At 45.7% G+C, this 12,930-nt stretch overlaps 1 long non-coding RNA gene across 3 annotated transcripts; it reads right to left on the reverse strand.

Moving 5' to 3' along the window:
• Window positions 1–7,197: 7,197 nt before the first annotated feature.
• On the reverse strand, window positions 7,198–12,917 carry LOC112974117. Of its 3 annotated transcripts, none has more exons than XR_003256161.1 (4): window positions 12,744–12,917; window positions 11,822–11,988; window positions 9,326–9,420; window positions 7,198–7,602 (listed from the first exon to the last, which is right to left on the reverse strand). It is a non-coding gene; the product is annotated as an uncharacterized LOC112974117 (long non-coding RNA). The 3 variants fall into 3 exon arrangements; XR_003256162.1 differs by having other exon boundaries at window positions 7,198–8,735; XR_003256160.1 differs by having other exon boundaries at window positions 7,198–9,420.
• Between the last annotated feature and the right edge of the window lie 13 nt (window positions 12,918–12,930).

The raw sequence follows: 12,930 nt of genomic DNA on the forward strand, positions 1-12,930 counted from the left end.
AAATGAAGAGTGAAGATAATATGTTCATTAAATATGTACATGTGGGAGGAAAAGAATTGTAAGTAATCATTTGGTTTTGTTTCACTAACATCTCTGTTCACATCAAGTTTAAGTCTAAACGTGGCAGCCCATCTCACACCTTGCCCTTCTGCCACGTTTTTCAGGTGCTTAGCTTACCTGGTTTGTGTACTTCTGTGCGTCGATTCTTCCATTGTATGCTAGGATTTAATGCTGCTCGATGCTTAATACATAATTAAGTTTCTGCCAGCCTCTTTTGAAGAGTGTTTCTGGTTTTGAAGTTTAGGTCACATTTCCCTATTTTTCCAATTACTGCGCATCATTGCCCATCCACGGTGTGTTCAGCTGCAACTGTAGTAGTCGGTGAAATTAAATTCCTGAAAGAGGAATAATTTACACAACACTGTGTCAAATAACCACAATCAGTAGAAGATCTACTTGGTCATAATTAAACTATAGTTAATATTTTATAGTTAGCGTTCCAAAGAGCTTCTCTAAGTGCACTATAAAAACAATATATTTCTGTATGTCCTAAATGCTGTTTGTGTATACGCCTTTTCAAGAACATGTACTGTCCCTRGGACCGTGTTTTGGAAGATGTATGGTGCACCTCCACAAAGAAGAAGAGCAAAATCAACACAGAAAAACATAAACGAACTTCAAAATTATTACATCCATTCATGCTTTCATTAGATCTGGTTGAACTTAAGTCTTGATCTCCAGAAGCGCCATTTCCCTGACCTTAATAGTTCCTACTTCACAAAAGTGTTTTAAAAAGAAATCTGTGGTGGCTAGAGATTACGCTGTCAGAGATGGCATAAAAATACCTACCTAACACATGAAAACAGTGAGAACGGATCTGTTCAGTATCTTTTAGGACTAAACCTTTAAAGCAGTTGGTCCTGAAATGCTTTCCTGGCTTAGTCAAAAAGGTTATTCAAATGCTGCAGTTTGGGGAAGGGAGGATTTGGATTTATCTTCCCAAACCTACCTCAAGCAGGGAAATTACTGGCATTTTGGGGATAGGAACGTGTGGAATCACATGTGGTGGAGTCAGGGAAGAGGCTGGGCGAGGCTCAGATCAAGAGCTCTTGCCTTACGCTGCCCGTGAGAGTGATGCTGCAGGGCAGAGGCTGCATTCTAGCAGACCTCAGCTGTGTCTCCTAGAAAAGTTTCATACATTTGAGAGAGATGGATAAAAACATCTTACTGAGTGTTCCCACATTTGAAATACTGGGGAATGGGCTTTTTTTTTTTTTTTTTTGGCAGTTCTTACACCTTGGCATTTGTCAGGTGAAGTTTATCGCCCCAATGTGGTTCCTGTTCAAAAGCTTTTATGTTATTTTCTTTGCATGAAATTTGTTCAGGAAGAAAAAAAATTATACACTATTTTACCCTTGCTAGAACAGTTCTAAGATACTGCAGCTTACTTCTGCAGAACCTGCCCATGCACTATAGGAAGATAAATTCTCACTTAAAAAGAGTTGAAAATAGACTCTTCATTTTAAATTCAGTAATCTTGGTTAAAAGACTGGGTTATTATTACACCATCTTAAGTTAAACGCAAGCTTTATGCAACCCAGCCATATATTGTTAAAACATTATGAAAGCACAAAGAAAATCTTGTATTTGAACACTTATGTGGCATTTGAAATTCATTATAGTTCCACATTTTATGAATCACAAATGTGTGCTGAAAAAAATGATTTTGAATATTTATAGGCTTTAATATACTCTCTCACCCTATGACAGCTGGCATTTTGCTAATTCTAGGCTGCTGCAGGCCGTTTACGCTAACTAACTGAGCTGGTACCACAATGTGTAGCTCTGGTTTGGACTATTTATTCGTCTTGCTTTAAGTTCACACTGATCAGACTCTAAAATGCTCTAGGCAGAGCGTGGAGACTTGATAAAAAGTCTTTATACAACCTGGGCTGGCAGTTCACTTTTATGGGTGTTGTTTTTTTTTTTTAATTAAAGAGAAATCTTTCTGGTTTTGAAAGTTTAGCTAAATGAGGACCTTTAAGTTGCCTTGTAATTGTATATCTTGACTGATTATATATTGGTTTTTGCATCACTGTATATTATGCTCTGAAAATCCTGTTACCCGTGCATTAACCCAGCAGTGACGCTCGGATGCTACTTCCAGGGAGCTCGTTACACATGCTTCATTAAAGGACTGTTTCTGCCCTGTCTGACTGCTTTTAATTCCCATTCAAGGTTGCACCTTGCAAGATCAGATCTCAACTCTATATAACTACTTCTATTAGCAAATGAGAAGTCACATTGCTCTTTGGTTAATTAATTTTTTTCTTTTTGCAATGTTTGAGAACTTTTAAAAAATATATTGCATTTCACAATTCACAGTTTTTGGTAACTATTTTGATGGGGAAATAGCTTTCTAACTCCATCAGCGTGCCAGACCCGGTAAGGTTACGGTTGTTGCGGACCCAAAGGGGAAGAGAGCAGAGCTGAAGTGCAGCGGCAGCAGCGGGCAGGTTCAGCGAGACGTTGGGCGACCGGCGGGGAGGGGTTTTATCCCGGGAAAGCTGGGAAAGGGACCACGGCTGGTGAAAGGGGAGCGGGGTACATCTGGATGATGTTTCTGTAAATATGTTTTCTCCCAGTCTGTTCTCCGCTCTTAAAACACTGACTGGTGAACTGAAATACCTCTGACGGTGGAAGTCAGTACAGAAGCTGATAGGAGAGGTGCGCCGTGGTGATGAGTAAATCAAGATGTAGAGAAATGACCCGGTTTCGGTGGCTGGTACTGCTGACTTCTTTATCCCCCCCTCTCCAAGCAGGAGGAAAACCCTCCTGGGTCTTCTGCGCGTCTCCGGGCTGCCCATGGCAAATCGAGGTAAACGTTGACTGCAGCTCTGGCCACCACCACAACAGGGTTTTGCTTCCCCCCCGTGGTCCGTGCTCTCCCGCAGCTGGTGATTCTTCTCCCCCCTTCCCAAACGTAGCCAGGAATATAACTGAACAGCCCGTGCTCGTGGGTGGGAACGGACAGGGAGCCGGCGAGCTCCCGCTCCCGCGCACCCGGGCGCGGAAAGCTCCTCGCAGCTGCGCGGCCGGTCCGCGCCCGACGCCCAGCGCTGCGGGCGCAGAGCACCAGCGGGAGGCACCGGGCAGGGAACGGGCAAAACTCACCTCGCCGGTGCATCTGCGGCGGAGGAAGCCCGCGCCGCCCCGGAGCGGCCCCGGCTCCGCCCCGGCGCCGCCAGCGGGGGGTTGCCTTGTCTTCCCCTCCGGTCACGGAGAGATGCTTTTAAGTGTGCGATACAGCGTATTCGCTCTTTTCTCCTCGAATTCCTTTCTTGACAATTTTCTCTCTCCCATTCACAAAATGCAAAGTGCCCAATAGGAATCTGAGAAGAAGACTAAATGCCCCGTAGCCGTGTACTTTACAGGCTAAACTCCTTAGGCTTGTAATTAGAAAACCATCTTGGGCTTTCTAGTCAAGAATAAGAACAAAAAAAAAAACATCCCCCAAGCAACCCCCTTGTTCTCGCTGCATCTTCCATAATACCCCGTCTCCTCCTTCGCATCGGACCTTGCCCACCAGTTATGCATATTTAAATCAGAAGTGTTTCACTATGGGACGGAGGCTATTTTCTCTTGCAGCGTGTATGGCACGAGAACGCACCCTTGGACGGTTTATAAATGAACGTGTGCTCTTCTTGCATTGTATTTTGAGTAGTCTTCCATATTCTGTTATTTGAACAGAACACAAGAATGGTTTTACGTGAGAAATTCCTGACAGCAGTGCATTATACTTTGCTTCAGAAATGAGAAGATTCGAAATTGTATTTTTTCTTCCATTTGGTGAGTTTGTTGCCAAGATCCACTGAGTCATCAGGGCGCCAGATCCACCGCTTGCTCCCTTCGTTGCACTCCGCTTTAGCCAGCGCTTACTGCTCCACGGGCTGAGCCGGCGCCTGCTTTGCCAGGTGCCCGGGCACCTTCCACGTGTTTAATTTAAATCGAGGCGATTTTGTCCTTCTTGCAGCTTTGCATTGCTGATACTGGATGCTTTCCGCTGAAGCCAAGCGCTTAACATCATACACTCCTGGGTGCACGGTTCGAGTCACATTATGTAGCCTGAAGAATTATTCTGGGTAAAAGAGAGGCATAAGAGCGTATTGCCTCCCTGGTAGTGCAAGGAGCAAGACCTGAAGTTATCAGCATCTAGCACGGGGAGTTCCCGTTGTGCAAAGCACTGCACAAACACGTACAAAACCCGCCCTGGCTCAGCGCACGCTGGATGCGAGACGAGGAAAAGCAGATGCGGTGGGTGGGCAAGAAGTGCAAAGAAAGCAAGATAATGCTGGCTACCATAACGAGCCTCTAACCACTGCCAAAATTCCTTTTGCATCAAAGGAGGTGAGCAGGAAAAGGCTGAAGGTAGATAAGGTGGCTTTGGGGGTTGCTTTTTCCAGCGTTTACAGGAATCCACGACACCTCATTTGGCTCCCGCAGCACTCGCTCTCTAACGGAGGTACCTGGTACGTGAGTGGAGTAACATACCCTTGCTCTTAGTGTGGGGGAGAGTTTCGGTCTGGGGGAAATTAAAAAAAAAAAAAAATGGTGCAAAGGTGTGTGATTAATAATTTTGTCTAGCTTCTACCTTTTAAACCCAGCAGCTGCTCAGAGACATAAGGCGATACATGTACTTACTTACCGCAAGGAACTGCAGCCTTTCAGCTTCTTTGTAAAGATCACACCAAAACCATGGAGGAACCTCGACGGCTCTCGCTCCGCGGCGGTCCCGGTGCCGGTGCCGGCGCTGTCCGCGGCTCAACCCACCCTCGGCTTTCCAGTGCCGCGCCCAGGGCAGCGCTGCCCCTCGCAAGGTGCGCGCGCCCCGAGCGGCGCCTCCGCGGCCGCGCACCTCCCGCGGAGCCCTGCGGGTCTCCAAGGGCTTCGGCTGCGCCTTTCTTCCTTCTTTCTTTCTTTTTTTTTTGAAGCGGGGCGCGCCTGGAAGCGCTGCCTGCAAGCCGACCTGCGAACGCTTCGCGGGCAGAACTTTCGCGCCGAGGGGAGAGCGGCCGGCGCTTGCGCAGCCCCTCGGCAGAGCAAGAGCGCGGCTGGCGGCCGCCCCCGGGCTGCTCCGCATCGCTCTGCTTTGCATTTCGCGCCGGCGACACCCCGCAGCGCTCGGAGCCCCGCACCGGGGGCGTCGCCGTGCCCCCCCCGGGCTTGATTTCACCTCTGAATCGCTGCTTGCCCGCGGCTCCTGAAACAGCGCGGGCGGCTTCACCCCCCTGTTGCCGCCGGAGCGTTTTCATCCCGGCTGGCGGCTATAGTCTGGAGCGGGCGAAAGCGGGAGTCTTCTAACTGCAAATGAGCTGGAAAGCTCTTTTTGCAGCTGAATAGAATCAAGCTGATCGCAACAGAGAAGTCTTATTAAAAAAAAAAAAAAGCTATAAAGCTGAATTTTTTTAGCTCTTGCAGTCCATATATAAATGCTACCAATGTAAAACTTACCTGGTTACATTAAAAAAAAAGTTAAAGTATAGAAATATGGAATTAATTGCTTCCCTGACCAATTTCGCTGTAAAACAAGTCATTCTTCATTAAGTCACTATTCATTATTCCTGTGGGAAAGCAGTATTTTTTTATGGTGATTAAGGGCTTCAGTTGTAGAAAGTGGGAACGTACCATTTTACAGATGCAAGTGAAAATACAGATGTCTTGATTTGAAATAGGTTAATTGGGTGTCCAAATATTGTGACTTAAAACGGTTTGTGGGAGCACATTGTCCTGGTGAATAGGTCAGAGAAGCTTTTTAAAAGCCGGTTCTAACCATGCACGCTCCTCTTGCACCTCCAGCGTGCTTTAAGCAGTATTTACATGCTGGTGGGCCGTTTACATCGATCTCTTGGTGGTACCAGTGCTCACCTTGCAGACCAAGAGCAGCGATTACGCTGTAAATCTGCAAGATGACATTCCTCCCCCCCCCCCATATAACTATCAATCTTTATTAATTCCTAAAAAATTGTTGGGGGAGGGGGAAAAAAAAAAAAAAGCATTCTAGGCTATACAGCCCCCTCCACGGACCAGGAGACCGCAGCACTGTGGCAGTCCATAGCACACTGCTCCCTGCGGCACAGGTGCCTTTGCTCCAGCCTCTGAGCATCAGTGCCCAGGCAGGGATGAGCCCCCTGTGCAGGGGTGCCCAGCCCTCACTGCTGCTCAGGCTGGGGCTCCCACCCCTGAAATCCACAGGAGAAAGCCAGGAAAAGCCCTCCCACCCCCCGTGTAGGCTTTCTCAGGAAGGGCGCTTCCCTTCCATACCTCCCTGGGATAAGTCACGGGCAGCTCCAGCCCCCTCGCCAACCCCCAGACCTGTCTGGCACCGCAGGGCGAGGGTCCTGCGGCTGRGGCGTCTCCCAGCACCCCTGGGAGCACAGGGCAGGGGGCCCATCCCTCCTCCCGCCTCACCCTAGGGCCGCCCCCAGCCCTTGCGTCCCCCCAGCTGCTGCAGGCAGGGTGCAGGGGACGAGCCCTCACCCCACAGGGTGGACCCCAGCCCCACGCTGCCCTGCACCCCCAGGATCCTTGCTCCGTTCCTCCCTAGGGAAGAGCTCGGCCCCACAGCGGTGCCCCCAGCCTGGCAGTGCCACGGTGCAGCTCCCCCCCTTGCCCTGTTCCCATGAACGACACCGAGCCCTCGTTGCTTGCTGCCTCCGCAGTGGTTTATTGGTGTGGGGAGAGGGGAGCCCCGGGCCCGACCAGCAGCAGGGAAGGCCCCGGGCGCTGCGCCGAGGAGGGTGCGCGGCCCCCAGGCGCCCCCCAAGCCGCAGCCCTGGCTCCTGCGGCAGGGACTGATTTCCAGCCTCACTAAAGCAGCAATGCAATACTGGAGAGCAACAGGCAATCCCAAACTCCAGTATTTACGTGCTGCTAGAGCACTGCTGACAGCTTTCCATCCTAGCGCCTCTCCGCGGCCTCCAGACCCCCCTGCGCGCGGGGTAACAGTACCTGGCAAACCCTCTGCCAGGAAAGGACGGACCGGCAGGAGCGTTACCTCGAACAGCATGTGAGGGGTAAGAAGCCAGCTGAAGGCATTGTGCTCCAGCCAAGATCAAGCCATGCCCACGTTGGAAAACAAAAAGGAGCTGAAAGTCCTTCCTGCCTGCAGGCCCAGCCCCGTTCAGACACACACAAGCACAAATTCATACAGTATATATTTGCAGCTGCAAAGGAAGTGCACAGATATAAGCACCGAGAAAACTTATCTACACGTACCTGTTCAACTGAACTAAAGAGATACAGGGGAATGTGTTAGCTTCCACATCTATGATAACCAGAAGCTCACTTTCTTGTCTTATCCTTGAGGTAATGAGGCAGCCCAGAATGGTCTGTATCTCCTTGTCCCTACAAACCATGATGTGCTGCTACATCTCCTCAAAGCCCACTGAATGTTGACATTCCAAATGGTATTTTGATTTTTTTTTAAGCCATGATATAAGGTACTGAAGAACACTCTACAATGAAGACATGTAATGTGCATGCATTACCATCACTGGACTTTTTTTTTTTTTCTCTTCATGGGTGCTATCGGAAAGTCTGTAACTATAAAAGAACAAGCAGTTACACAGAGTAAACAAACCAGTTTCAGAAACAAAATCAGAAATAAGGCATTCTCCCCAGCCCCCAAACATACTTAACACTTGGGCCTCAGCAAACCTACACTTTCAGATCTAGCAGATGTGCTGATCTACTGTAAAGATCCCACAGACCTTTCCGGCCCTTCCAAATGGTCTCTTGGGAAATGCTACCTTGTACTTCCCTTTTCAGGGCTGCTGAACACCAGGGATTTTCCAGGAGCAGTCCCGTTTGGATTTAAATCCAAATTCCTACAGTGCAAAACTGTTTTATGCTTTCCTAAAATTATTTTCATTTGGATCATTTTGACTTTTGAGACATCTTAAAAAACAAAAACCAAAAAACAAAAAAAACTTTTTTTTTTTTTTAAGATTAGATCATGCTCATTCCCTATTTGAATGACAAAACTTAAGTTACCAGAAATGGAAAATACCCTGGTACTTCACTGCCTCCCTTGCCCATACCAGAAGAGAAGAAAATAACTGCAGGGCAGAAAAGAGCACAAACAAGGCTGTAACTTTCAAGTGCAGAGCCGCCAGAGGCAGTTACACGTCAGCATGTGAGTACCAGTACAGAAGCAGATAGCCTGACATTTTTGTGTTTCCTTTTGACTTTTTTTCAGTTATGTGACAACTTCCTTCAATTCATTTTCTTAAAAAGCAGCATCACAAAAAACTGAACAATGTCAGAAATGGTGCTATTAGTTCAAATGCTTGTGCTGTCTCTGAACGCGCTGGTTATCCGAGTTCCAGTTTGTCCACCTCCTAGTCTCTGCCTTTTTAGCAAACTTAAAAATAGGAATTTCAAAAGCTCTTATGACCTGTGCCAAATTATTGCAAGTTTTTAAATTAAATATTTGCCAACAAAAAAAGCACTATTTTTTCTCCACTTCAGTCTCCTCAGTACTGATAGCACTAATTCCAGCTCTCTAAAGAGCAATTGCTACTTACTGCAAAGAAACAAATACAAAGAGAAAGTTAAACCTGCATAAGCTAAAACAACACAAGCCCCCACATAATTTTACCCTTCATTTTGTTTCTGTAACAATGTTTTACTTGACTGTACCTGTGTAGTCTTATTTCTTTCATCTCTTCAAGTGACTTAAGAAAAAAAAAAGGGAAAAAGCAACAGCAAACAAGCTTAGTTCTAGAATCCATTTTGATTGTGTTTGAGGTTCATGTTTTAATGAATGTTTATATACGATCAGTCTTTAGCCTAGATCGACAAGGGGGGCAAAGAGCTCTCTCCTAAGCAAGTGTGACTTTCCCAAGTGAGGGTTCAATACATGTCCACCAATCTTTTTTCTGACAGAGAAAAGACCAACAGTCACTCTGAATATTGAGCAATGGGCAACTCGGGATAGGCAGTAAAATACAGATCTGAGAAGATATGTGAATTTATGCTATGAGACCGTAACTATTTAAGCAATACAAAGCTATGTGTTTGAAGTGTCCCATTTCACACTTCAGTTTCTTTCAGGATTTTTCAAACTCAGTGTTTTGGATCCTCAGTATTAAATTGGAGAGATGGTAACCGAAAAGGATGTTCTGAGAGTTTTATCTCCGCCTCCTCTAGGTGTTAACCGCAGTGCCCAAAGAGGCTCTGCACTTCAGAGGGCTTTGTGTTTATCCAGAGCGCCGGGGACGGGGATGCTACAAGCAGTTCAAAGTGGGCAGGCACACAAACTCACCTTCCCAACTCATCTTCGACTGAACGCAAAGACGCATCAGCTCCTCCTGCAAGTGATTCTCGCTTGACACAGGGCAATCTCTGTTTCAACAGGAACTAGAAAACACAACAGAAAAGAGTTTACAAGGCACGCCAACAGGTGCCGCGCTGCAGAGGGGTGACCTGTGCTGTAGCACAGCCACAGAGCATCTTCTCCCCCARCCTGGCTGCATGCAAAGGACAAAGATAATATACACAGGCTCTGACGGGCACAAACCTTTTTGAACAGGGTGGGTGAAAGCAGATTTTCACCCCCCAGACAGGCCAGTCCACGAGGAAGTATTTAAGCAACGAATGCATCCCTCTCCCCATTCTCCCAGTTGCTTTAGCCAGGGCCAGCAGCACCATCAGAGCGAGCCGCTTGCCAGCAGCGCGCTCCTTGCGAACGGCACCGGGAGGCCCAGTGGTCCGTGGCGCCGCGGTGCGAGGGGGGCTGACACGGTGCCCACCAGGCCCCAGTGCAGAAGCAGCACCAAAAGCAGCAGCAGCTCTGCGGGCAAGCAGGGTCCCGCATGCGGCGCGTGGAAAAAGCTGCCGTGCAACAGCTTGGCGAGCAGCAACCCCCCTCCTCGCACCCTCCTTCTCCACAAAAGTTAAAACGGCAAGAGGGGCCTATCGATCCAGCAGAGCAACGGCCCAGAGGGAAAGGAAACGTATTATTTGTGTTGCTTTGGAAGCTAAACCACCCCTCGGACAAGCAGGTAAAATACAGAGTATTTGGGGTAGCACCTCCAGCAGCACCTGCTGCCTGGGAACTGTGCCCCATTCGTGCTCTGGGCAGCCTCGAGAGCTCTATTTCAGTGCAAAGGCATCAAAATATTCCACAAAACCTGAGCTTCCCAAACATGCCGCTCACTTCCACCCTACGGACGAGAAGCGAGCACCGGAGGTGAGTCACRTGCATGTTTCTTCTTCTGCCCTGAGCAAACGAGGGCTCCACGCTTGCTGTTTACACACTGCTTATTTCTAGAAATTAAGACTTCTACCTGTCACATACACAAGCCAGACATCTACAGAGGTTTAATTAATCTTCCAAGTAACTGGGGAATTTGAACATGCAGAAATCCATTGCACAAAACAATGAGACCTCTGCTTGCCAAAGTATATTGGGCAATTAAGTAGAAAACAATCCCCCCCCCCAAACACACACACAAACAAATTCACCCTGAAATAGAGGGTTCCCTTAAAATGCAACTCAGTCCCTCTTTACTGACATTATAACCGCCCCCCCCCAAAAAAAAAAGTGAGAAAGAGCGCCATGGGAAAGGAAAGGAAATAAATATACGAGCCCATGACAGGACAGATTTGCATATACAGCCTTCACTGACTTGCACACTCTCCACTTCAGTGCTAGGTAAGCTCAAAGACAAGTAAATATTAAGTATTTCCTATATATTTAGGCACGGGGAAAAAAAAAATGCTATCAAACTGTTTTTCAAGAGAAAGGCACAACAAATCCTGAAGACATTGTTCTCCTTTGAAAGGATAATTAAAAAAAAAAAAAGCAAAAAAAAAAAAAAAGCATTTACTTTACAAAAAGACTAAAATAAATAATCTCATTACAGTTGAAGGTCCCAGACATCAGTGAGACAAAAAAAGCAACAAAAGCAAAGGGGTGAGTAGCACCCACTGAAACACTTCGTATCTGACTGGGTCTGAAAAATCACACCACTTTCATTTCTGTCTTCATTTGAACAATGAAATTTAAACAAAGTCATGTATTAATATTTACAGATGTGGCTAATAGCTGGAATCAGACCCGATGTTTGATCGACAACCGCCAAATGTTTCCAGCTATTACATTTCTGATACGACTTGACTCACAAGCCTGTCGAAGTCGAGCTAAGGCAGTGTAAAGAGAAATGACTATTAAGCAGCACTAGCAGTCAGATGTGGGAACTGCACACAGCAAAGTTACTTTCGTTTGCACAGGCATCTACAGCGCATCTCCTCGGTGTGCAAATGTCACACGAAAATCGCTGCTACACACGTTTTATGCAGCTAAGGCTTCTTCCCAAGTGGCAGAAAATAAATGCATAAAATATATTTTAATATGCGCTCGTATATCAAAGCTATATAAGTGTGGATAATTTCTCATACACTTAATTAAAAATTAAAATTATTATTTCCTCACTAACCTATTTAGAAAAAGATTAGAGGAACAGCATGCATTTTAGATAAATAAAAGCACATTAGAGCTACATTTAAGTTTTAGCACAGAGTACTTTCTGCATGTTAAATCACGTAACTTTAACATGCCTTTCCACGGAACAGAACATCCGAAACCAAACTGCTACTACAAAGGGCAAATTCAAATAATGTACAAAATTAATTTGTTAATTTTATTTAATTTTGACCCAAATATTGTTACTAGTTTGACTGTACCAAGACAGGTCTATTAACATGACACCGAGCTACTTGTACTTGCAAAGGCCTGCAGGATAAGACTTCGACTTACAGTACTCCAGAAAACCAGTAAAATCCACAGTAAAATTCCAGGATCCACAGTTTTTTCTCAACACTGCCGAACAGAAGAAAAGTATGATGCTTCTTGTTACTTCCATTTTTTGCATTGTCATCTCATCCAGTTTTAAACAACAAGGGACAGATCTGGAAGCCCGAATCCTATAAAGTTTATTTGTTAAGAACAGGGAAAAAAAAATTTTTTCTTGGTCAGATGAACATTAATTCAAAACATAACAAGCACACACTAGTTATGTATATACATATATATTATATATAAAAAATATGGATCAGTTCGCCTGAAGCATTAACTTGAAGCTTCCCTCTTATATTTCATAAATGTTTATTGCATTAGCAGTTCAGTTTTACTGTATTTCCCACCAAAGTGGATTAACTAAATACAGACTTTCACAGTCGATGGCGACTTCTTTTGATTTCTTCAGAACAGAAGATGATGAAACTTGGCAGATGTTCGCTCACCTACCTACGTACCCACAGAGCAGAAAAGCGCAATTTTTTTTTCCTCCCCCAAATTTCATGTTTTAGTTTTGGAAAGCCGATTTTCTTAAACCATAAAAAAAAAAAAAAGTGTTTATGTACCTGATGTACATGTGGTAAAAATGATGTATTTAAAATAAATTAAAAAAGAAAAAAAAAAGAAACCTTCCCCCCCCCCCATCTCATCACAGCAGATCAGCAACGGGAACTAATTCAACGAAAGAAAGCTGCACTTGGAAGTCTGCATTTGCCAGGATATTCAAATTTCCTGTGCAAAGCAAGTAACGAGCAACCCCCCCAAACAAACAAACAAACAAACAAACCAACTCCCCAAATCCGGCGCCAAATTTTATTATTTTAAATTAGTCCGCCAAATTACTTTACACTTATTTAAAATATATTTTTATATATAAAAATACCTCCTCACGCGCGATTTCTTTTGCGCCGCGGCCCGTGAAATTACCCAAATTCGGCGTTTGCCACTGGGCCGTGCAGGCCGGACGCGAAAACCAGCTCGGGGCCGGCAAAAAACGTTAATTAAAAGTTTTCTCAAAAAAATAAATAAAAAACGGAGACCAAAACGAAAAAAGCCCCAAGGAAACACAC

The sequence above is a fragment of the Apteryx rowi genome, unplaced genomic scaffold (assembly GCF_003343035.1).
Source record: "Apteryx rowi isolate R43461 unplaced genomic scaffold, aptRow1 scaffold_59, whole genome shotgun sequence".
Lineage (NCBI taxonomy): Eukaryota > Metazoa > Chordata > Aves > Apterygiformes > Apterygidae > Apteryx > Apteryx rowi.